At 42.8% G+C, this 22,871-nt stretch overlaps 1 pseudogene across 11 annotated transcripts in view; it reads right to left on the reverse strand.

Annotated features, from left to right (window-relative positions):
• The window catches only part of LOC148110505 (thyroid receptor-interacting protein 11 pseudogene), a 47,060-nt pseudogene that overhangs the window by 17,315 nt on the left and 6,874 nt on the right, over window positions 1–22,871 (reverse strand). For 5 of the 11 annotated variants that reach the window (XR_015727530.1, XR_015727529.1, XR_015727528.1 and 2 more), the window contains exons 2-3: window positions 3,717–3,808; window positions 1,758–1,878 (exon numbers count right to left, since the gene is read on the reverse strand). The product of XR_015727530.1 is annotated as a thyroid receptor-interacting protein 11 pseudogene, transcript variant X12 (transcript). Of the gene's footprint in view, window positions 1–3; window positions 1,170–1,757; window positions 1,879–3,716; window positions 3,809–15,923; window positions 16,004–22,871 lie in introns of all 11 variants that reach the window. The other 6 variants (XR_015727517.1, XR_015727524.1, XR_015727523.1 and 3 more) reach the window with 3 other exon arrangements.

Raw genomic sequence — 22,871 nt, forward strand, 5'->3', positions numbered from 1 at the left:
CACTGAAAGCTGGCGAGTCACAGGAGGCAAGAAAGACACCGAAGACAGGACCGGCTCCTGGATGGCAGCTGGGGACCGCCGTGAGGAAGCACAGCCCTTGGACTGGAAGGGATCCCGCAGGGCCAACCGCAGCACGGGCTGCCCGAGGTGAGACCCACCCTCTGCGTCCTTGATCCTTGGGTTGTGTGAAAACAGAAGTCGGGAGACACCGATCAGCTGAGGTCCCTTAAAGGGGTTCACTGCCCCTTTATTCTGTTTCTGTGATGGTACTGGCTTTCCTGGGCCCTCCTGGTGCCCGCTGCCCGAAGTGGGGAGCCTTCAACTGCCCAAAGTCTTGGGCCCCTGAGGTCATACAGAACGAGCTCCCACGATGGCGGCAGCAAAAAGCCTGTGACCCGCTGCCTCTGCTGGTGCAGCTGGGGGAACATCCCCGGGGGAAGGTGCATGAGACAACGAGACTGGCAGCCAAGATTTTCCCTGCCCCGTTCTACAAGCACATACCTCTCAATACAGGGATTAGCAAATTTACTGTAAATGGCCAGAAAGTATTTTAGTCTTTGCAGGCCAGACAGCCTCTCTTGGAACTACTCAACTCCGCTGTCATGCTGGTAAAGCAGCCATAGAGAAGATGCAGCTAAATGGGAGTGGCTGTGTTGCAATAAAACTTTATTTACGACGATAGCTGAGTGGGCTAAATTTGGCCCGACAGGCCCAGGCTCCAAGAAGCAAAGAAGCATTGTTTATTTTTTATTATTTAAGAAACATATATATTTAAAAAAACCCTTTGGACCAATATAATTATCAAACAAAACAAAACACCTCCACAATATCTTACTGACCCTGTGCTCTTCGCCTTCCTCACTCCTGAGAGAGAACCTTTTTCTTGGAAGGGGTACCTAAGTCTCAATGTACCTTGTTCCCAGGAATAAAAATGTCAGATTTGTTCATTATTAACCCACGTACGTGACAGCGGGGAGAATCCAAATGTCGGGACCAAGTCGAAACGGTGTCGGGCCGAGAGGAGGCATTTCTCCAATGCCTTCCACTCACACTGCACACGTTCTGCCACTGCCTTCTGCTCCCGTTCCTTCCACCACACCATGGTCACTGAGGTACAGACGCACCACAGCCCAACAGACCGCAGGGACCCCCCTGAACAAGCACAGGCTCTGTGTAGAGAACAGGGAAGGAACCTGGATTTGGAGGAGCTGCTGCCCATTTGGTCCCAGTTCTGCCACTAACCAGACTCGTCTCCTTTCCTGTGAGTGAGCATAGTTACACCTGTTCTTGCTCCCTAACAGAGCAGGTGAGGGACCAAATCAGGTAATAGCTGCAAAAGGCCTTTGTGTCATCGCACAATCACCCAGCCGTGTGCACCTCCAGCCTGTACCAAAGACACTAGCAGGATGACAATAAAATCTTCGTTATTGCCAATATGGCAGATGCAGGGGCTCTGGCTCTCATAATTCCACGGGCAGGGTTCTTCCACCCATGCAGAGGAAATGTCTACTAGGATTTTTATCCTAAGCCCTGTTTGTAACAGCAAAGGATGAGATGCAAGGCACCCATCCTTCACCAGGGCCCTGGGGACACTAAGTATGTGGCTGACGGGGGCAGCAGGTGCAAGCATCTGGGGACGGGGGCGCGAGACAGACCGTCACTGCATTCCCTCTGAATATATTTTAACATTTCTGAACCAGGCGGGCACCTTCACAGGTGAAACAATTTGGGAAAGAAGAGGGGGAATTTTCATTTACCTTTAATCTCCAGAGGTGGTATCCGTCCCAGTCCCAAGATTTAGAATTTGACAATGACATTCTGTCTTCCGTAGAAATGCCTTTATAAGCAGACTGACGCCATGGACTCGAGCGAAATATCCTGAGAGAGAGACAGAGACAAGCTATTGCTCAGTGAAAAGCAAATCAGGACACTTCTGCTCTTCCTCCGGGTCAGTGGGTTATTGTGGACTTCATGGGAGAAATAGTGACTTTCACATTCTCTTCCTTTTTTAAATTTAATTTAAAGCTGCTACAAGCAAAGTAAGTACAATCTATTTAATGATTTAATGGAATTAATGATCTTGCAAATAAATTGCCCCTTGGGGCACCCGGGTGGCTGTTGGTTAAGCGTCTGCCTTTGGCTCAGGTCAGGATCTCAGGGTCCTGGGATCAAGCCCTGCATCGGGCTCCCTGCTCAGCTGGGAGCCTGCTTCTCCCCCTGCCTCTGCCCCTCCTGCTCATGCTCTCTTTTTCCAATAAATAAATAAAATCTTTAAAAATTAAAATAAAATGTTCCATTATTTTACATGGGAAAGAGAAGTGTTTTACATCACAATGTCAGATCTAAATGTTCCTTTTGGAAACGTGCTTTTTCACAGCTAGGTGAAAGCTACTCAGGACTCGGCTCAAACTCAGAATTGCGAGATCATGACAAAAATAATATTTTGGGGTCAGGAAATGGGGCAGATAAATGTCAAAACAAACAAAAAAAGTATTTCTTACTGTGTTCCCTTCATCTCCATTTTGTGTGGGTAAGAGCCTCTATGTTTATAAAAAGGCCTCACAGAGCATCGGTGGGAGGGGAAGCCAGGAGTAAACGTTGCCCAATAAATGGACTTGTTTAGCTCCGGAGTGGGGAGCTGCAGCAAAGGGGATGGGAAATAAGAGAGGGGGGAAGGAAGATAAAATCTGTGTTCTAAAGCCTTGTGCTTAACTATTTTAAGAACAAAATTGGAGTAGCATTTAAAAACTTACTGCAGTCCTATTGATTCTGCTACTACACAATTTGAGCTTGTATTTTACGTGTCTCTTGCTTTTTATTTTTCGAGGAAATCATTTTTAGTGTATGTTATAGAGTATCATCCACAACAGGCTGATTATTGGGAAAAAACTTTAAAAATGCTCACCACACGCTGTTTGGGAAGCACTCTCCTAGTGGGCCCCAGTCTGGAGATGCCAGCCCAGGCAGAGGAAGAGGCAGGCTGGCTGACATGCTGCCTCGGGCACCCAGCTCCCAAGGCCCCGAGGTGGGTCCCTGCCTCTGCAGCAGTGGTATAGAAAGCTTCCTCAGGAGCCCAGGAGGGAGGCTTCAGGCCTCTGAGCCAGGCCTGGCCCCATCTTCCTAATGCCTGGGTTCATCCTGAGCTCCAAGTAAGATCCACGTCCTTTTTCTCAGGGACCACCACGTTAAACGTTCTTTGCATTTCTTATAGAATCTACCCATAGGCTCCATCTTTAGGGCCAGGATTCCTGGCACACACAAGGACTGTGGTCACTTGGTTAATTTCTCAGTCTGGCTGAGACTGAGTCACCCTCCCACCTCAAATCCTTTCTCTGCCTTGATAGAAAGGACTTGCAGAGCCTAACAGTGTTATTACCGCTTTAATAAAGCCAAAAAAGTAATTCCTTACTTGAACAGACAATTCACAGTAAAAGATCATATAAATGGCTCTTAAACATACAAAAATGATTTTCAACTTCACCCCCAAAATCAGAGGATTATAAAACAAAATTACTGTAAGATAACATTTTCCCATATCAGATTAACCACAATGAAAAGGTTCATAATACACTGTGTTCATGAGGATGTTGTGATAGAAGCACATTCATATGCCTGGAGAGAGTGAACACTGGAACTCTCTCTTTTTAAGCATGAATTCCTAAAACCTCAGGCCTCTGGGCTGATGAGGGGACGTTGGGAGGGAGGGGGTCACTTGCCTCTGTTAATTTCGGAGGACCTCCTCTCCTTAGACACTCTTACAAAATGCTGGATGTAAGGGTCATACCAGTAGCCAAGGCTTACTGCAAACCTGGAACAGAGGAAAGGAGGCAGATGAATAGAGGTCATTAGGTTCTGGCCCAGTTCTCAGGACCCAGGTCGAGGAGGAAAATCATCTACCTCAAAAGGCCAACAGAGGCACGTTTGGTGCTCCCTTACCAATGTCAACAGACTCGGCCATCCCTCTTGGCGCTCACATACACGGCCCCTCAACCTCCCCACAGTGGCCATTTCTTTCCTCTCTTTACTCATGCGGCTAACTCTTTTTCCAGGACCCTAGAGAGCACATAACCTCACCTCATACCTCACCTAGAAGACCTGCCACCACCTATTCCCTCAGCAAACTCACTAGCCAGAGCCAATCAGACAACTCTGCTCAACCAGAAGTTCTGTGTCCATGGGAAAGGAGATCCAGGATTGTTTTGTGAAACTTACGAATGACTACCTAAGTATTTCCCCCAGCTCTGTATTAGGTACCAGTCCTTCCACATCCCTTAAGCAGGTCATAGTGGGAAAACCAGGAACAAATAAACACAACTGCTACAACCTAGAAAATGCTAGAGTAGCCTGTACTCTCTGGTCTATACAACCGGAAAATGCTATGGTAGCCTAAACTCTCCCTGGTCTACACTACAAGGAAGCAAAGTTTTGGTGTTCTAAGCCGGGGAGCTGAAGTCCAAATATCCCTGAAGGTATTCTGGCAAACCCGAGTGGAACTAGTCTTAGGACAACAAGATGTAGGGGAAGGAGCCTGGAACGCTAAGGCCATGCCAAGTCACTGTGGGCCTGGAGTCTGCTCTGCCCCTCATCAGTTATCTTGTGAATTAATATATATGTTTACCATTTATTTATTTTTTAAGGTTTTATTTATTTATTTGAGAGAGAGAGAGAGAATAACTGAGAGAACACAAACAGGGGAAGTAGCCGAGGGAGAGGGAGAAGCAGACTTCCCACTGAGCAGGGACCCTGATGGGGGGCTCGATCTCAGGACCCTGAGATCATGACCTGAGCCCAAGGTAGCCGCTTAACTGACTGAGCCACCCATGCACCCCTGTGTTTAACATTTCAACCAAATGGAGGTGTACCTGGGTGGCTCCATCAATTCAGTGGCTACCTTGGGTTTAGGCTCACATCATGATCTCAGGGACCTGGGATTGAGCCCTGTGTTGGACTCTGTGCTCAGCAGGGAGTCTGCTTCAGGATTCTCCCTCCCTTTGCCCATCCCCATGCTCACTCTCTAAAATAAATAAATATTTTAAAAAAGTAATAGAGGGAGGGAGGCAAGATGATGGAACAGCAGGGGACCTCAATTCATCTGGTCCCTGTAATTTAGCTAGATAACTATTACGTCTTTCTGGACACGTATGAATTCAATCTGAGATGTACAGAAAGAATTGCTGGAATTCTACAAAGAGAAATGTGACCACTTTTTGCAAAGTAGAAGGTGCGGAGAAATGAATCTGTGGGGATATATGGGAAGATCATCTGCAGGGAGAGGGAGCCTGTGTGAGCTGTCCACAGGAAAGTGACATAACCCCAGAGTGCAAAATCAGACCTTTAGAAATCTGCTCCAAGTGAGAGACGTCCCTGCCTGAAAGGTGCTCAGGTGGCGAGGTGGGGCAGAATCCCAGGTGGGGCAGTGTGGTCTCAGGATCCCTAGGGTCACAGGAAAAACAGGGGTACCTGAGCCAGCAGAGTTCCCAGGCACTGGAGCCGGGAAATCTGTTAGGGTCAGGGAGCAGAGGAGGGGGATTGCCATAAACCTCAAACCGCGGCTTGGTCAGGCAACAGCTATCATGTGGGGGCCCTGCAAAGGACAGAAAAGCCGCGACCCTCCGCCTTCTCCTGGGAGGATCAGTGCAGGCATGCACTGCAGGAGACTGCAGAGTTTGGTATACACAAAAGTGAAGACCCCTTATCCCTGAGGGTTTACTGAAGAGAGGGAACCATGATCTTTCAGCACAGGGACTGGAGATCAGGGCATGACCACTTTTGTTTTCATCCTCTAAAGAGGCCCAGAAAGCCTTCAGGGAACAAAAGCCATACAGACCAACTAGAGGCAGTTTACACTGAGCCTGGCCCCCTGGAAATGGAGGGTACAACTCCCCCCAGGCAAAGACACCTGAGAATCAGCACAGCGGGCCCCTCCCCCAGAAAACCATGTGGAAAAACAGGTGAACACCAAGTTTAGAAGCAAGCACTAGGGGAAAACAGTAAATAAAATTCAAAGGTTTTTTTGTGATTTGTTTATCTTTCAGTTTAAAATTTTCCTTTTCTTTTTTCCTTTTCAACTAGTTTCTTATATTATCAACTCTTTGTTTTTAAGTCTTTTTTAACTTTCATTTTTTTACATTTACAATTTTTAGATATATTCTTCATTTTTGGCTTCTTTTCACTTTATTCAATTTTATGTTTCTGTATACGTATATATACACACACACACATTGGTGATTTTACATTATTGGGATTTAGTGTCTTTTAACAAACAGACTAAAATACACCCAAGACCAAGTGGATCACCTGTTTTGAACACCTGGGAGATTATATTCTCTCTTCTCCCCCAACTTTTTTTTTTTTTTTTTTCATTTTTGTTTACTGACCTCTTTGGATTTGTCTAGTGTGGATTTTGCTTGGGTCGTGGTTAATATTTTTGATTTTGCTTTCCTTTTCATCCATTCTTCTCTGAGCAAAATAACTAGAAGGAGGAATTCACAACAAAAGAAAGAACCAGAGGCAATACTCTCTGCCACAGATCTAATTGATATGGATATAAGTAAAATATCGGAGCTGGAATTCCGGATAACTATTATAAAGTTATTAGCTGGGCTTGAAAAAAGCATAAAAGAGACTAGAGAATCTTAGTGCAGAAATAAAATCTAATCAGGCTGAAATTTAAAATGCTTTAATTGAGATGCAGTCTAAATTGGATGCTCTAACACCTAGGGTAAGTGAGGCAGAAGAGAGAGTAAGTGACATAGAAGACAAGTTGATGGAAAGGAACGAAGCCGAGGGAAAGAGAGAAAAACAATGGACCATGAAGGGAGGCTTCAAGAAATCAGCAATACCATAATGCAAAACAATAGAATTACTGGGGTCCCCAAGAAGAAAGAAAGAGAGAGAGGGGAGACAGAAGGTATATTTGAGCAAATCATAGCTGAGAATTTCCCTATCCCAGGATGGATACAGGCATATAAGTCCAAGATATAGAGAGGACCCCCGTCAAAATCAATAAAAAGAGATCAACACTCCAACATACAAGAGCGAAGCTTGCGGATTTCAGACATAAAGAGAAAATCCTGAAAGCATCTCGAGACAAGAGGTTCCTAACCTAAAGGAGTAGCAACACTAGGCTGGCAGCAGACCTATCCACAGAGCCCTGGGAAGCCAGAAAGGGCTGGCATGATATATTCAGGGTACTAAATGAGAAAAACATACAGCCAAGAATACTTTATCCAGCAAGGCTGTCATTCAGAATGGAAGGAGGAATAAAGGGCTTCCTGGACAAACAGAAACTGAAAGAACACATGACCACTAAACCAGCCCTGCAAGAAATATTAAAAGGGATCCTCTAAGCGAAGACTGAGCCCAAAAGTAATGTAAACCAGAAAGAAACAGAAACGATCTACAGAAACTGGGACTCTACAGGTACTACAAAGGCACTAAATTCATATCTCTCAATAGTTACTCTGAATGTAAATGGGCTAAATGCTCCAATCAAAAGACACAGGGTATCAGATTGGATAAAAAAGCAAGACCCATTCATATGCTATCTACAAGAGACTCTGACACTTCCAGATTGAAAGTGAGGATGGTAGAGATCCATTTATCATGCTAATGGACTTCAAAAGAAAGCTGGGGTAGCAATCCTCACATCAGACAAATTAGATTTTAAACCAAAGACTATAGTAAGGCATGAAGAGGGATATTATACCATACTTGAAGGGTCCACCCAATAAGAAGATCTAACAATTATAAATATTTATGCTCCTAACTTGGGAGCAGCCAATTATATAAGTCAATTAAAAACCAAATTAAAGAAACACATTGATGATAATGCAATAATCATAGGGGACTTCAACACCCCACTCACAGCAATGGACAGATCATCTAAGCAGATGATCAACAAAGAAACAAGGGCTCTGAATGACACACTGGACCAGATGGACTTCATGGATATATACAGAGCATTCCATCCTAAAGCAAAAGAACACACATTCTTCTCCAGTGCACATGGAACATTCTCGAAAACAGATCACACTGGGTCACAAATCAGGTCCCAACCAATACCAAAAGACTGGGATTATTCCCTGCATATTTTCAGACCACAATGCTTTGAAACTGGAACTCAAGCACAAGAGGAAATTTGGAAGGCACACCAACACTCAGAAGCTAAAGAGCATCCTACTAAAGAATGAATGGGTCAACCAGGAAATTAAAGAAGAATTTTAAAAAATTCGAGGCAACTGGGTGACTCAGTCATTAACTGTCTGCCTTCGGCTCAGGGCATGATTCCAAGGTCCTGGGATCAAGCCCCACATTGGGCTCCCTGCTTCTCTGGGAGCCTGCTTCTTCCTCTCCCACTCCCCCTGCGTGCGTTCCCTCTCTCGCTGGCTGTCTCTCTGTCAAATAAATAAATAAAATCTTAAAAAAAAAAGGATTAAAAAAATTCTTAACGAATGCAAATGAAAACGCAGCTACTCAAAACCTTTGAGATACAGCAAAAGCAGTCCCAAGAGGAAAGTACATAGCAATACAAGCCTTTCTCAAAAAAAATTAGAAAAGTCTCAAATACACAAGCTAACCTTACACCTAAAGAAGCTAGAGAAGGAACAGCAAATAAAGCCTAGACCAAGCAGGAGAATGGAAATTATAAAAAGCAGAGCAGAAATCAATGAAATCGAAACCAGAAGAACAGTAGAACAGATCAATGAACCTAGAGCTGGTTCTTTGAAATTATTAATAAGACTGATGAACCTCTAGCCAGACTTATCCAAAAGAAAGGGGAAAGGACCCAAAATAATAATATCATGAATGAAAGAGGAGAGATCACAACCAACACCAAGGAAATACAAACAATCTTAAGAACATATTATGAGCAGCTATATGACAACAAATGAGGCAATCTGGAAGAAACGGATGCGTTCCTGGAAACTTACAAACTACCAAAACTAAATCAGGAAGAAACAGAAAATCTGAACAGACCCATAACCAGCAAGGCAATAGAAGCAGTGATAGAAATCTCCCAACACACAAGAGTCCAGGGCCAGATGGTTTCCCAAGGGAATTCTACCAAACATTTAAAGAAAAACTCATACCTATTCTTCTGAGGCTGTTTCAAAAAATAGAAATGGAAGGGAAACTTCCAAACTTGTTCTTTAAGGCCAGCATTACCTTGATCCCAAAACCAGACAAAGACCCCATGGGTTTAAAAATTCTCACCAACATACTATCCCGTAGGATACAACAGTACGTTAAAAGAAGGATTCACCATGACCAAGTGGGATTTATTCCTGTGCTGCAAGGGTGGCTGAACATTCGCAAATCAAATCAACATGATACATCACATTAATAAAAGAAAGGACAAGATGCATACGGTCCTCTCAATTGATGCAGAAAAAGCATTGGACAAAATGCATCATCCTTTCTTGATTAAAATTCTCCACAGTGTTGGGGTAGAGGGAACATACCTCAGTAACATAAAAGACATCTACGAAAAGCCCACAGCGAGTATCACTCTCCATGGGGAAAAACTGAGAGCTTTTCCCCTAAGGTCAGGAACACGACAGGGATGCCCACTCTCACCACAGTTGTTCAAATAGAAGTTCTAGCCTCAGCAATCAGACAACAAAAAGAAATAAAAGGCCTCCAAATGGGCAAAGAAGAAGTCAAACAATCACTCTTTGCAGATGACACAATACTTTATGTGGAAAACCCAAATGACTCCACCCCAAAATAGCTAGGACTCATACAAGAATTCAGCAACACGGCAGGATATAAAATCACCGCACAGAAATCAGTTGCATTTCTATACACTAACAATGAGACAGAAGAAAGAGAAATGAAGGAATCGATCCCATTTACAATTGCACCAAAACCCATAAGATACCTAAGAATATACCTACCCAGAGAGGTCAAGGATCTGTACTCCAAAATCTACAGAACACTTATGAAAGAAATTGAGGAAGACACAAAGAAACGGAAAAACGTTCCATGCTCATGGATTGGAAGAATATTGTTAAAATGTCTATGCTACACAGAGTAATCTATACATTCAATGCAATCCCTATGAAAAAACCATCAACTTTTCCACAAAGCTGTAACAAATAATCCTAAGATTTGTATGGAACCAGAAAAGACCCCGAAGAGCCAAAGGAATGTTGAAAAAGAAAACCAAAGCTGGGGGCATCACAATGTCAGACTTCAAGCTCCATTACAAAGCTGTAACCATCAAGACAGCATGGTACTGGCACAAAAACAGACACATGGATCAATGGAACAGAACAGAGAACCCAGACATGGACCCTCAACTCTATGGTCAACTGATCCTCGACAAAGCAGGAAAGAAATCCAATGGAAAAAGGAGAGCCTCTTCAATAAATGGTGCTGGGAAAATTGGACAGCTACATGAAAAAGAATGAAACTTGACCACTCTCTCACACCATACACAAAGAGAAACTCAAAATGGATGAAAGACCTTAATGTGAGACAGGAATCCCACAAAATCCTAGAGAACATAGGCAGCAAGCTCTTCCACCTCAGCCGCAGCAACTTCTTGCTAGACACATCTCCAAAGGCAAGGCAAGCAAAAGCAAAAATGAACTATTGGGACTTCATCAAGATAAAAAGCTTCCACACAGCAAAGGAATCAGTCAACAAAACTAAAAGGCAACCCACAGAACGGGAAAAGATATTTGCAAATGTCTTATCAGATAAAGGGCTAGTATCCAAGATCTATAAAGAACTTATCAAACTCAAAACTCAAAAAATAATCCAGAAACGGGCAGAAGACATGTACAGATATTTCTCCAAAGAAGACACAAATGACCAACAGACACATGAAAACCTGCTCCATATCATTTGGCATCAGGAAAATACAATTCAAAACCACAATGAGATAAAACTTCATACCAGTAAGAATGGCTAAAATTCACAAGACAGGAAACAAATGTTGGCAAGGATGAGGATAAAGGTGAACACTTTTACACTGTTGGTGGGAAGGCAAACTGGTGCAGCCACTCTGGAAAACAGTATGGAGGTTCCTCAAGAAGTTAAAAATAGAGCTACCTTGGGATGCCTGGGTGGCTCAGTCAGTTGAGCATCTGCCTTTGGCTCGGGTCACGATCCCAGACTCCTGGGATCACGTCCCGCGTCGGGCTCCTTGCTCAGCAGGGAGCCACCTTCTCCCTCTGCCTCCCATTCCCCCTGCTTGTGCTCTCTCTCTCTGACAAATAAATAAAATCTTAAAAAAAAAAAAAAAAGAGCTACCCTACAACCCAGCAATTGTACTACTAGGTATTTACCCCAAAGATACAAATGTAGTGACCCGAAGGGGCACGTGCACCCCAATGTTCACATCAGCAATGTCCACAACAGCCAAACTGTGGAAAGAGCCAAGATGGCCATCGATAGATGAATGGAAAAAGATGTGGTATTACCATCTATACCACATCTATACCATGTGGAACATTACCCAGCCAACAGAAAGGATGAAAATTTACCATTTACATCCACGTGGATAGAACTGGAGGGTATTATGCTGAGCGAAGTACACTAACCAGTCAGTAAGACAAAGTCAATTATCATATGGTTTCACTCATATGTGGAATATAAGAAACAGGCCAGAGGACCTAGGGGAAGGGAGGGAAAACAGACTGGGATGTCATCAGAGATGGAGAAAAACCATAGGAGACTCTTAACTCTAGCAAACAAACTGAGGGTTGCCGGAGGGGAGGTGGGTGTGGGGGTGGCGTAATTCGGTGATGGGCATTAAGGAGGGCACGTGATGTGATGAGCACTGGGTGTTACACAAAACTGACAAACTACTGAACACTACATCTGAATCTATGGATGTACTGTAAGTTGGCTAATTGATTTACATTAAAAAAAAAGTAATAAATAAACCAAATGGAGTTGGTCTTCTGTTACTTACACTCTGAAACATCCTAAATGATATCCTGAGCGCATTAGCTCATTTCCACTTGCTTGAGGAGTAATCTGAAAGGGGTAGGGTGTGGGTGTGGGTGTGTGTGTGTATGATGTCACCCAGCTGGGTTCTGAGCTCCCAGAAGCAGATATTCTATTTTCTCTTTCTATCCACTGACAAGGCTTACTGCTCTCTTGACTACAGTCGGTGCAAATCCTGTACCAACATGTCCCCCCCAGTCTCCCACGTCCATGTTCCCACATCCACAGACACCCATAAGGAAGCACATACCTTCGGCTACTCAAGGCAGCAACTCAACACAGAAACACACAAAGTACGCACTAAGGGACACAATTACCTGCAAGCCCAGATTGTCAAGGAAAGCTGACCTATACAGTTTTACAAGGGTGAACAGGCTCAGTTGTCTAAAATGGTGCTTTTCAAACAATGAATTGTGACCCATCCATGTCATAAAATCAATGTAATAGTTTGCAAATCACCGTCTTAGAAAATACAGTCAACTAGAGTAAACTAGAAAAAATCAGTATGGACTACATACTGTAAGAGTTAAAGACTGTTTCGGGAAGCTTTTGTCGAAGTATGTGTTCGGGGTATAAGTGTCTTGAAAAATCTGTTCTCCAAACAAACAAAACAAAACAAGACTCTTCAAGAAAGAAAGCAAACTGATGGTTGCCAGAGGTAAAGGGGGGGGCGAAATTGGTGAAGGGGATTAAGAGTTACAATTTTCCACTTATATAAATAACTCACAAAGATGAAAAGTACAATGTCTGGAATATGGTCAAATAAAATTGTAACAATGCCCTACTGTGTGACATATAGTGACTATACTTAATCGTGGTGAGCACTGAGTAATGTATACAGACTTGTCGAATCACTATGTTGCACACCTGAAACTGATATAACATTGTATAGATCAACGATTACTTCAATAATTAAAACAGAGACAATTGCTCTCTGTTGGTGGTTTGATGAGCACTGTCCTCAGAGGCATCATCTAGTGCCATCTAGTGGTAAAAGCCACATCTGCAGTTGAAGCAAGAACCACAGACCAGCGATGAGAACAGTCCTCAAACACGGATGTCTGGTTGGAAGGAACATTCCAAATGACCGGCCAACCCTGACATCCGGTGCCAGAACCCTTCAACAACACCAAGCCACTCCCTGAGCACGCCCCACAAAGAAGGCACTCGCTCCACCACTCAGCAGCTCTACCTGCTGAAAAGCTGACCAAGCTGCCTTCCTCTAGGAGCTCCTCCCTGTACTTCCTACTGCCCTCTCCTGGATGACAAGGAGCAGCTTCTGCATTCGCCCTCAGTTTAACACTATGGATCCAGTTCAAGCAATACCTGTCCAGTGTCTGCTAAGTGCCAGGCATTGGGGATACCGTGGGGAGCCCGGGAAGAGCAGACACAGAGAGACATAAGAGCTTATGCCAGATGAAGGACAACTGCATGGGGGATGGAAGGACCTGCACTAGAGAAGGTAAAAGGGAGGCCTCCCTGAAAAGGGAAGGCCACGTGGAGCCCCACAGAATCAGAGAGAGCTGTGCAAAAGGCATTCCAGACAGGACACACAACAGATAGAAATGCTCTGGGGCAGGAAGCGCCTTGGAATGTTCCAGTAGCAGAAGGCAGGCAGGGAGGCTGAAGAACAGCAGAGAAACAGGAGAAACCTCAGAGATTTCTGGGGTGCATGGGTGTGTATTTGTGTGTGTGTGTGTGTGTTTTAACTTCCCTTTGTTTTAAAATGTTTCTACACTAACCATATGCCGTATTTCATTCTAAGACACCACCAATTGTAAGACACAAAAAAGAAGAAACACTGCCAGTTAGTCAGTGTTTTTCTTATTGCTTAGAATTCTAATTTTGTGTTTATGAAAAAGCCCTTTTAGACTTATTTGAACAGAATGAAAGGAAAAAGATGAGTGACATGGGTTGGTTAGGTCTTCCCTTTCAGGATATCTGGGAGTTTCCACACAGCATTGACCTTCGTGCAGCCAAGCACACTGGCGAGGCTGCGCTTCTGAAGAGATCGCCATCATCGCCTCTGAGATTTCTTTCCAAGCTCCTGACCCTCCAGGTGTAGGCTGTGTTACTGAGTCTTTCTTGGTCTGACCAGAAGGTATCGATGGATGGTTCTCGAACAGCAATTAGGATTTGTGCCCCTTCTTCAAATGGCCCCTAGATGGTACGTGGACTGAAGCAGCCAGGGACTGTGAGTGCAGCGGTACAATCACTCCACGAGGAAGACTGAGCACGTCCATGTGCACAATGACAACTCTAACACGATGCTCCAGTGACTGCAGGACACACCAGGAATAAATCAGGGGCGCCTGGGTGGCACAGTCTGTTGGGCAGCCGACCCCTGGTTGTGGCTCAGATTGTGATCTCAGACTCTTGAGACTGAGGCCCATGTCTGGCTCTGCAATGGGCGTGGAGCCTGCTTGGGATCTTTCTCTCTCCCCTCCCCTCCCCACCACTGCTCACACGTGTTCTCTCTCTCTCTCTCAAAAAGTTAAATAAATAGGGGCGCCTGGGTGGCACAGCGGTTAATCGTCTGCCTTCGGCTCAGGGCGTGATGCCGGTGTTACGGGATCGAGTCCCACATCAGGCTCTTCCGCTATGAGCCTGCTTCTTCCTCTCCCACTCCCCCTGCTTGTGTTCCCTCTCTCGCTGGCTGTCTCCCTCTGTCGAATAAATAAATAAAATCTTTAAAAAAAAAAAAAGTTAAATAAATAAATAGATATTGAAATAAAATGCAAAGAATGAAAGATCTCAGATTTAGAAAGACCTTTTAACAGTGTTCATTCAATCCACGATTGTCCTGAAATTTTCATGACACTCACCATGCACCTGCTCCATTTAATATTCCTTTATTTTACATGTTTTTAATATTTAATTTATTTATTTGAGAGACTGAGAGCAAGCAAGAACGACAGCACAAGCAGGGGGAGTGGCAGAGGGAGAGGAAAAGGGAGAAGCGTGCGGGGATCCCGACATGGAGCTCAATCCCAGGACCCCGAGATCATGACCCAAGCCAAAGGCAGATGCTCAACCCACTGAGCCACACAGCGGCCCCTCAACAGTCCTTTAGATCAACTCACTTTTTTTAGCACCCAGCTCTGACGTGCTACCTAATATTTTCTTCTAACACACCCTGTAATCAATACCTTTGAAAATGTAACACATCTACCGGGGTGCCACCTAAAGTCATCTCACATTTCTCCCGTGGGAAACGTGGATCTGGTCCAGCCACCTGTTCATTCAAGAAGCACTGACTGACTTTGCCCTATCGGCAGGAGTGTCACCTGCAACAGTGGGAACTTGCCAGGAGAGGTGTGACATGCCCTCCAGCGGGCAGTTCTTCGTCTGAGGGAATGGGAAGGCGCCCTCCCCGCTCTCCCAGCCAGTGAGGGTCGAGGCTGGGGCTGCTTCATTTCACTTCTAATCAACACCGCTGAGTGCTGACTCCAGTGCCAGGCATTACTCCGCATGCTGGACAAACAGGAACACGTACAACCCTCGGAAGCAGCCTATGTGGAAGGCACCGCTTTACAGACAGAGGTCAAGGCTGTTTCCTCAAGCTGTGCAACCTTGCAGGAAACTTCATTCTATTGCTTTTCAAACCTACTTACCCACTTGGACTGCCATCCCTCCCCCAACACTTCAGTTGCGCAAACGGTGTCTGTGTGGATGTGTGTGTGTATTTATATGCAGGGTACGTACATATATACGTACCTACGATGTATATTTATGCAATTGCAAAAATCAATCCAATACTCTTAGCATCGGTTTTCAAGTTTGGAATGTTAACTGCAGGCTGCATACTGGCCTTGAAGATATTGCTCTACCTCTCATTTTTATCGTTGTTCTTTTGCATGGACCAGTCTCAGTTTTTGGTTTCTATTTCTTGTTGGTTTCGTTCTTGGTTATAAATGGAAGGCAGGAAGCAAAGTCTTAAGGGCAATAAACTTTGTACCTACACAGACTGTGAGTCTGTTTTCCTTCTTATGAGCGCCGTTGCTTTCCTCAGCGGATCCGCAAGGCCTAAAGTGTTAATCACCTAAGGAAAATACAAAACAAAAGCACAGAGTTTTGTCAGAGTTTATCACTGACTCAATCTCTTTATAATTAATTGGCCTGTTTAAAACATCCGGTGGAAAAAAGACAGTCTCTTCAGTAAATGGTGCTGGGAAAATTGGACAGCTACATGCAAAAGAATGAAACTTGACCACTCTCTCATACCATACACAAAGATAAACTCCAAATGGATGAAAGACCTCGATGTGAGACAGGAATCCATCAAAATCCTAGAGGAGAACATAGGCAGCAACCTCTACGACATCGGCCAAAGCAACCTTTTTCATGACACATCTCGGAAGACAAGAGAAACAAAAGATAAAATGAACTTGTGGGGCTTCATCAAGATAAAAAGCTTCTGCACAGCCAAGGAAACAGTCAAAAAAGCTAAGAGGCAGCCCACGGAATGGGAGAATATATTTGCAAATGACGCTACAGATAAAAGACTGGTATCCAAGATCTACAAAGAACTTCTCAAACTCAATACGCAAGAAACAAATAAACAAATCACAAAATGGGCAGAAGATATGAACAGACACTTTTCCAATGATGACATACAAATGGCTAACAGACACATGAAAAATGTTCAAAATCATTAGCCATCAGGGAAATTCAAATCAAAGCCACACTAAGATACCACCTTACGCCAGTTAGAATGGCAAAAATTGACAAGGCAAGAAACAACAATTGCTGGAGAGGATGTGGAGAAAGGGGATCCCTCCTACATTGTTGGTGGGAATGCAAGTTGGTACAGCCACTCTGGAAAACAGTGTGGAGGTCCCTTAAAAAGTTAAAAATTGAGCTACCCTATGACCCAGCCATTGCACTACTGGGTATTTACCACAAAGATAAGGACGTAGTGAAGAGAAGGGCCATATGCACCCCAATGTTCACAGCAGCATTGTCCACAATAGCTAAATCGTGGAAGGAACCGAGATGTCCTTCAAGAGATGACTGGATTAAGAAGTTGTGGTCCATATATACAATGGAATATTACTCAGCTATCAGAAAGAACGAGTTCTCAACATTTGCTGCAACATGGACGGCACTGGAGGAGATAATGCTAAGTGAAATAAGTCAAGCAGAGAAACACAATTATCATATGATTTCTCTCATCTATGGAACAGAAGAACTAGGAAGATCGGTAGGGGAAGAAAGGGATAAAGAAAGGGGGGTAATCAGAAGGGGGAATGAAGCATGAGAGACTATGGACTATGAGAAACAAACTGAGGGCTTCAGAGGGGAGGGGGGTGGGGGAATGGGATAGACTGGTGATGGGTAGTAAGGAGGGCACGTATAGCATGGTGCACTGGGTGTTATACGCAACTAATGAATCATCGAACTTTACATCAGAAACCAGGGATGTACTGTATGGTGACTAACATAACATAATAAAAAAAATTAAGAAAAAAAATACAAAACGGGCGCCTGGATGGCTCAGTCAATTGAGTGTCCGACTCTTGATTTCAGCTCAGGTCATGATCTCAGTGTTCAGGCTCCAAGCTCAGTGCAGACTCTGCTTGTCCCTCTCCCTCTCTCCTTCCCGCCCACTCTGTCTTTCTGTCTCTGTGTCTCTCTCAAATAAATAAATAAATAAAATATTGAAAAGAAAAAACAATGCTGTGCCTCAATTAACTAAGACTCATAGGCTAACGTTTCCTCCCAATGGAAGCTACTGGGATTGCCTTCTGGCTTCATCTAACAGCCAATTACTTCACAAGGATTAACAGGATATAAAATCTACTCTCTCTGTTGTAAGGAGTCCCTGAATAGTGGGCAAGACGTTAATGGAAAATGAACCACCATTCACAAGAGGGTGAAATAAGGAGAAGTCAATCAGAAAGTTCCGCGGTACAATGTCTCATACCTGACTTAAACAAACAAACAATAAAAAAAAACAGTTAATACAGAATAGAATAATAGGATGCCATGGACCTGAATAATGCTAACATACTTCTGGAAAAAATAAAACACTTAAGAACATGTATTCTGAATATTTTCTCCCAGCCTGTCTTGCCTGCTCATGTTCTTAGTGTATCTATTTCTCCTTTGTAATTAGTGCTTTTTATGTTCTGTATACAAAACATTTGCCTACCCCAAGGTCATCAAGATACTCTCCCATGTTTTCATACAAAAGTTTTATGGTTCTAGCTTTTCTCTTTTTCAAGATTTATTTGATAGAGAGAGTGTGCACAGGGGAAGGGCCAAAGGTAAAGAATCTCAAGCAGACTCCTCACTGAGCGTGGAGGCTGACACAGGGCTTGATTCGACACGGGGCTTGATCTCATGACCCTGAGATCATGACCTGAGCCAAAATCAAGAGTTGGACTCAACTGACTGAGCCACCCAGGCGCCCCCTGGTTCAGCTTTTATATTTAGGTTTAGGATCCATTCCAAATTAATGTGTGTGTGTCAGAACGAGGTACGGGTCAAGCTCCATTTTCTTTCCACCTGAATATCCAGTTCAAACAGAATAATTCATTAAAAAGACTTCCTTTCCCTCACTGAACTGACTTGACACTCTGGGCAAAAATCAATCAACAGTACTTGTGTTTGGTCTATTTTTGGACTCTCTATTCTGTTCATTGGTCTATCTTTATGCCGAAGACTTTGATTACTGTGGCTTTGCTATAAGTCTTAAAATTCAGCAGGAATAAGCATTCTTCAACTGTGTTCTTTTGAAGACTATTTTGGCTATTCCAGACCCTTTGCCTTTCCATATACATTTTAGAATCAATCTGGTCATTTCTTCTAAAAAAGATGGCTACAATTTTGACTGGGATTGCATTGTTTGCATGAATCAAGTGGTGGAGAACAGAAATCCTGATGACAGCAAATCTTCCGATGCACAAACAAAGCATATCTCCCATTTATTTCAGTCTTCTTGAATTCTTCCCAACAATGTTTTATTTTTTCTGTGTAAAGGTATTTCATGTCTTTCTTGAGACTTATTCCTAGCCAGTTTGGTTTTCTGCTGTTGTTTTTGTTTTCTAAGTAGGCTCCACACCCAGCATGGAGCCCAATGCAGGCCTTGAACTCACAACCCTGAGTTCAAGACCTGAGCTGAGATCAAAAGTCACATGATTCATCGACTGAGCCACCCAGTCACCCCAACCACTTTACATTTTTTGATGCTACTGTAAATATTTAAAATTTTCATTTTCTTATACATGTATATTTATAATACATCTACGTGACAAAGAATTCCTATTCAGAATATATCATAAATTCCAATAAGTCAAAACCAAAAACAACAGGAACAGCAAAAATGGGCAAAAGACTTGAACTGACAGTTCACAAAAGATGCACGAATGCCCAATAAACACACAAAAAGGTGCCTAAGATCATTCGTCACCAGGGAAATGTAATGTGAAACCATAATGAGATGCTATCTCACCTCACTGACAGCACAGAATGTCAACCAGGATGCTGAGCAACTGGGGTGTTACTATATTGCTGGTGGGAAGTGTAAACTGATAAACCACTTTGGAAATTAGTCTAGCAGTTCAATATATCCCCACCCTGTGACTAAGCAATCCCATGAAGCAATTTTGAGAGAAATGTAAGACTTCTATAAGAAAGTTTATTATAGCCTATTCACAATGACCAAAATATTGGAAACAACAAAATGTCTAATCATCAGTTGAACAGATGAACAAATTGTGGTATAGGCACACTACATACAAAGGAACAAATTATTTTACACTGACAAAGACTCTCTCCTTGACCAAACTCTAGCCAGATTCCTCTGAACCCCCTTCTCGACAAGGCCTCAATCTTGGCTTATCATATGCAGACTGAGCCAAACACTAACATAGTTTCTAACAGCTCAAGACCACATCCCTAGGACAACGCCAGTCCCCCTTAGTCCATGACTGAGAAAACTCAAGGCATCTACTGTTTGCTCAGCCAACACTGAAAAGTCTGGCTCCTGTCTCCCAGTGAGTAAATGCAGGTGGTTTCACATGGAACAACGCCCTTCTCACTTTTTGTAATCTTTTACTTCTCTGACTTTATTCATACCTGGCCTTACTCCCTCATTCTCTCTTTAAAATGCCCTCTGTACAAACTGAGTTGAATTCGTGCTGGACTCTTTTCCTGATTGCAGGAGTTATTGCTGATTAAAATCTGTCCTCACCACTTAAACTAGGATCTGGCTTTGTTTATCTTTGATAAGTGAACACAGCATGGATAAATCTCAAAGAACACACTGAGTGGAAGAAGACAAAAGAATACATACCATTCAATTCCATTTACACGACCTACAAGATAAGGCAAATCTAATCTACCACAGATTCTGAAATCAGAAAATGACCAGTGGAGGTAAGGAGACTAACTAGAAAGAGATACGAAGGAAACTTCTGGAGTTTCATATACAGTTCATATTTGTTTTTGGTGGTGGGGCACAGATATACAGTTGACACTTGAACAACACAGGGGTTAAGGGTGCTGACACCTGTGCAGTCAAAAATTTTCATTTAACTTTCAACTCCCCAAAAACTTCACTACTAATTGCCTACTGTTGACCAGAAGCCTTACTGATAACATAAACAGTCCATTCACATATATTTTGTATGTTAGATGTATTATATATTGTATTCCTTCAACAAACTACACTAAAGAAAATATTGTGAAAATCATAAAGAAAATGTTTACAGTACTGTACTATATTTATCAAAAAATCTGCATATAAGTGGACCCATGCAATTCAAACCCATGTTGTTCTAGAGTCGACTGCATACATTTCTTAATGCTCATCAAACTGAATAAGACCTGAGCATTTTATTTTACAAATTATCTCCTTTTCTCCCCTGCCCTCCCACCTCCATTTGCTTTCTTCCCTTTCACCTCTGTCTCTTAAGAATACTTGAGGTAATTCTTTTCTTTTTCTTTTCTCTCTTTTTTTTTAATAGGCTACACACCCAGCATGGAGACCAACGTGGGGCTTGAACTCAAACCCTGAGATTAAGCCATTCAATCCGACTGAACCACCCAGGCACCCCGACCTAGGGAAATTATAAAGGAAAAAAAAAAAAAAAGAGCCAAGAGAGATGTAGCTGACCCTCCAAATTCCCCTTTCAATATCCACCTACCCCTTCTTCCTTACTAAGAGGACCCCAATTTTGTTCAAGGTATCAATCTGCCCTGTGAGAAATTCTCCCCTCTCACATGTTCCTGCACCTAGAGGTAGGGCCACATGCTTAGTTCTGGCCAATGACATGTATGTTGAAGTCTACACCACAGGCTTCCTGAAAAGCTATTGCTTTCACAGACTTACACACATACCTTTGGTCAGTGTCCCTTTCTTTTCTTCCTTCCTGCAGTATAGCTGCTCAAATGAACTAAGAAAAGGGTGTTATTCCCTAGTACAAACCTCTTCTTATTCTGAGAAGCAAGCTGTGGGAGCTCTCAATCAATTCACAACTAAGTAACTTTGCCAGTCAAAATGTTCACGCATCAAAATGAAAAAAACAAATTCCAACTGGAAGTGAAGAAGATATACCCATGGCTGTGTTAAAATATATATAACAATTTAGTATCTAAGTGATGTTTCAAATCCATGGGGGATATAGACCATCACTAGATGGTGTAGGGACCAAAACTGCTACCTTATAACATACAAAATAATAAAAATAGATGAATGGTCTAAGCAGTAGGAGCCCAAACCATAAAAGTGCTAAAAGAAAATGCAGTGATTGAAAATGGTCTTTTAAAGCATTATCCAAAGCCACAAGCCATAAAGTTAGACTGTGAGATTTGGCACCATAAAGATTCAGAATGAAATGTATCATGAAATGTATGGTACAAGTGAAACTGAAAGGCAACAGTTTGAGAGAAAATACTGCAACAAATACAGAGGCAAAGGACTACTATCCTACATATAAAAAGTTCTTACAAATCAATAATAAAAATATAAATACCCAAACAAAAAAGACAACAACCCAGTAGGAAAATGATAAGGAGAGAAGGCTCATGTGAAAAAAGTATCACTGACAGTGACCAACTAAAAATGCTCAGTCTTACTACTGATTATAAAAATATAAATTTAAGGGGCACTTGGGTGGCTCAATCGATTAAGCATCCGACTCTTGATTTTGGCTCAGGTCATGATCTCCGGGTTGTGGGATCCAGCCCCAGTCAGGTTCTGTGCTCAGTGTGGAATCTGCTTGAGATTGTCTCTCTCCCTCTCCCTCTGGCCCTCCCCTGTGTTCACTCGTGAACAAGTAACTCTTTAAAATATATATTTGTATATCTATAAATATATATTTATATATATAAATTTAAATACATATACAAAATAAATATGTACATATAATAAATATATATTTAGATTTAAATATAAAATGTAAACATATATATATATATATAAATTTAAAACAGGCATTATCTTCCCTCCCCCCCCCCCGCCAGTTGTCAAAAAAATTTAAGAGACTGAGAAATACTCTGTGATTAGCATCTTATTTACCATAGGTCAAAACAGAAACTGACATAATCAATCTTGAGGATCATTTTGCAGAAGCATTTGCCCTGAAATCCATCTCACTGGAAAACTCAAACACACATGCAAAAATTTGTTCATCACAGCCCGATCTTAATAGCAAAATCATAGCCACCCAAATGACAAACAGAAGAATCATCACGTAAAGTACAACCGCACTGTGGTATACAATTCAGCCATTAAAAAACACAAAAAAACACTGTATGCACAGTATATTCAAATTAGGCTGAGTGGGAGAAATGTATTTACTTTTGTCATTTAAAAAGATAATCCTTAAGGAGGGCCAGGTTGGCTCAGTCAGGAGAGCATGTGACTCTTGACAGGATTGTGATTTCCAGGGGCGCCTGGGTGG

The sequence above is a fragment of the Ursus americanus genome, chromosome 2 (assembly GCF_024610735.1).
Source record: "Ursus americanus isolate L20-20 chromosome 2, mUrsAme1.1.p, whole genome shotgun sequence".
In the NCBI taxonomy this organism is placed as follows: Eukaryota; Metazoa; Chordata; class Mammalia; order Carnivora; family Ursidae; genus Ursus; species Ursus americanus.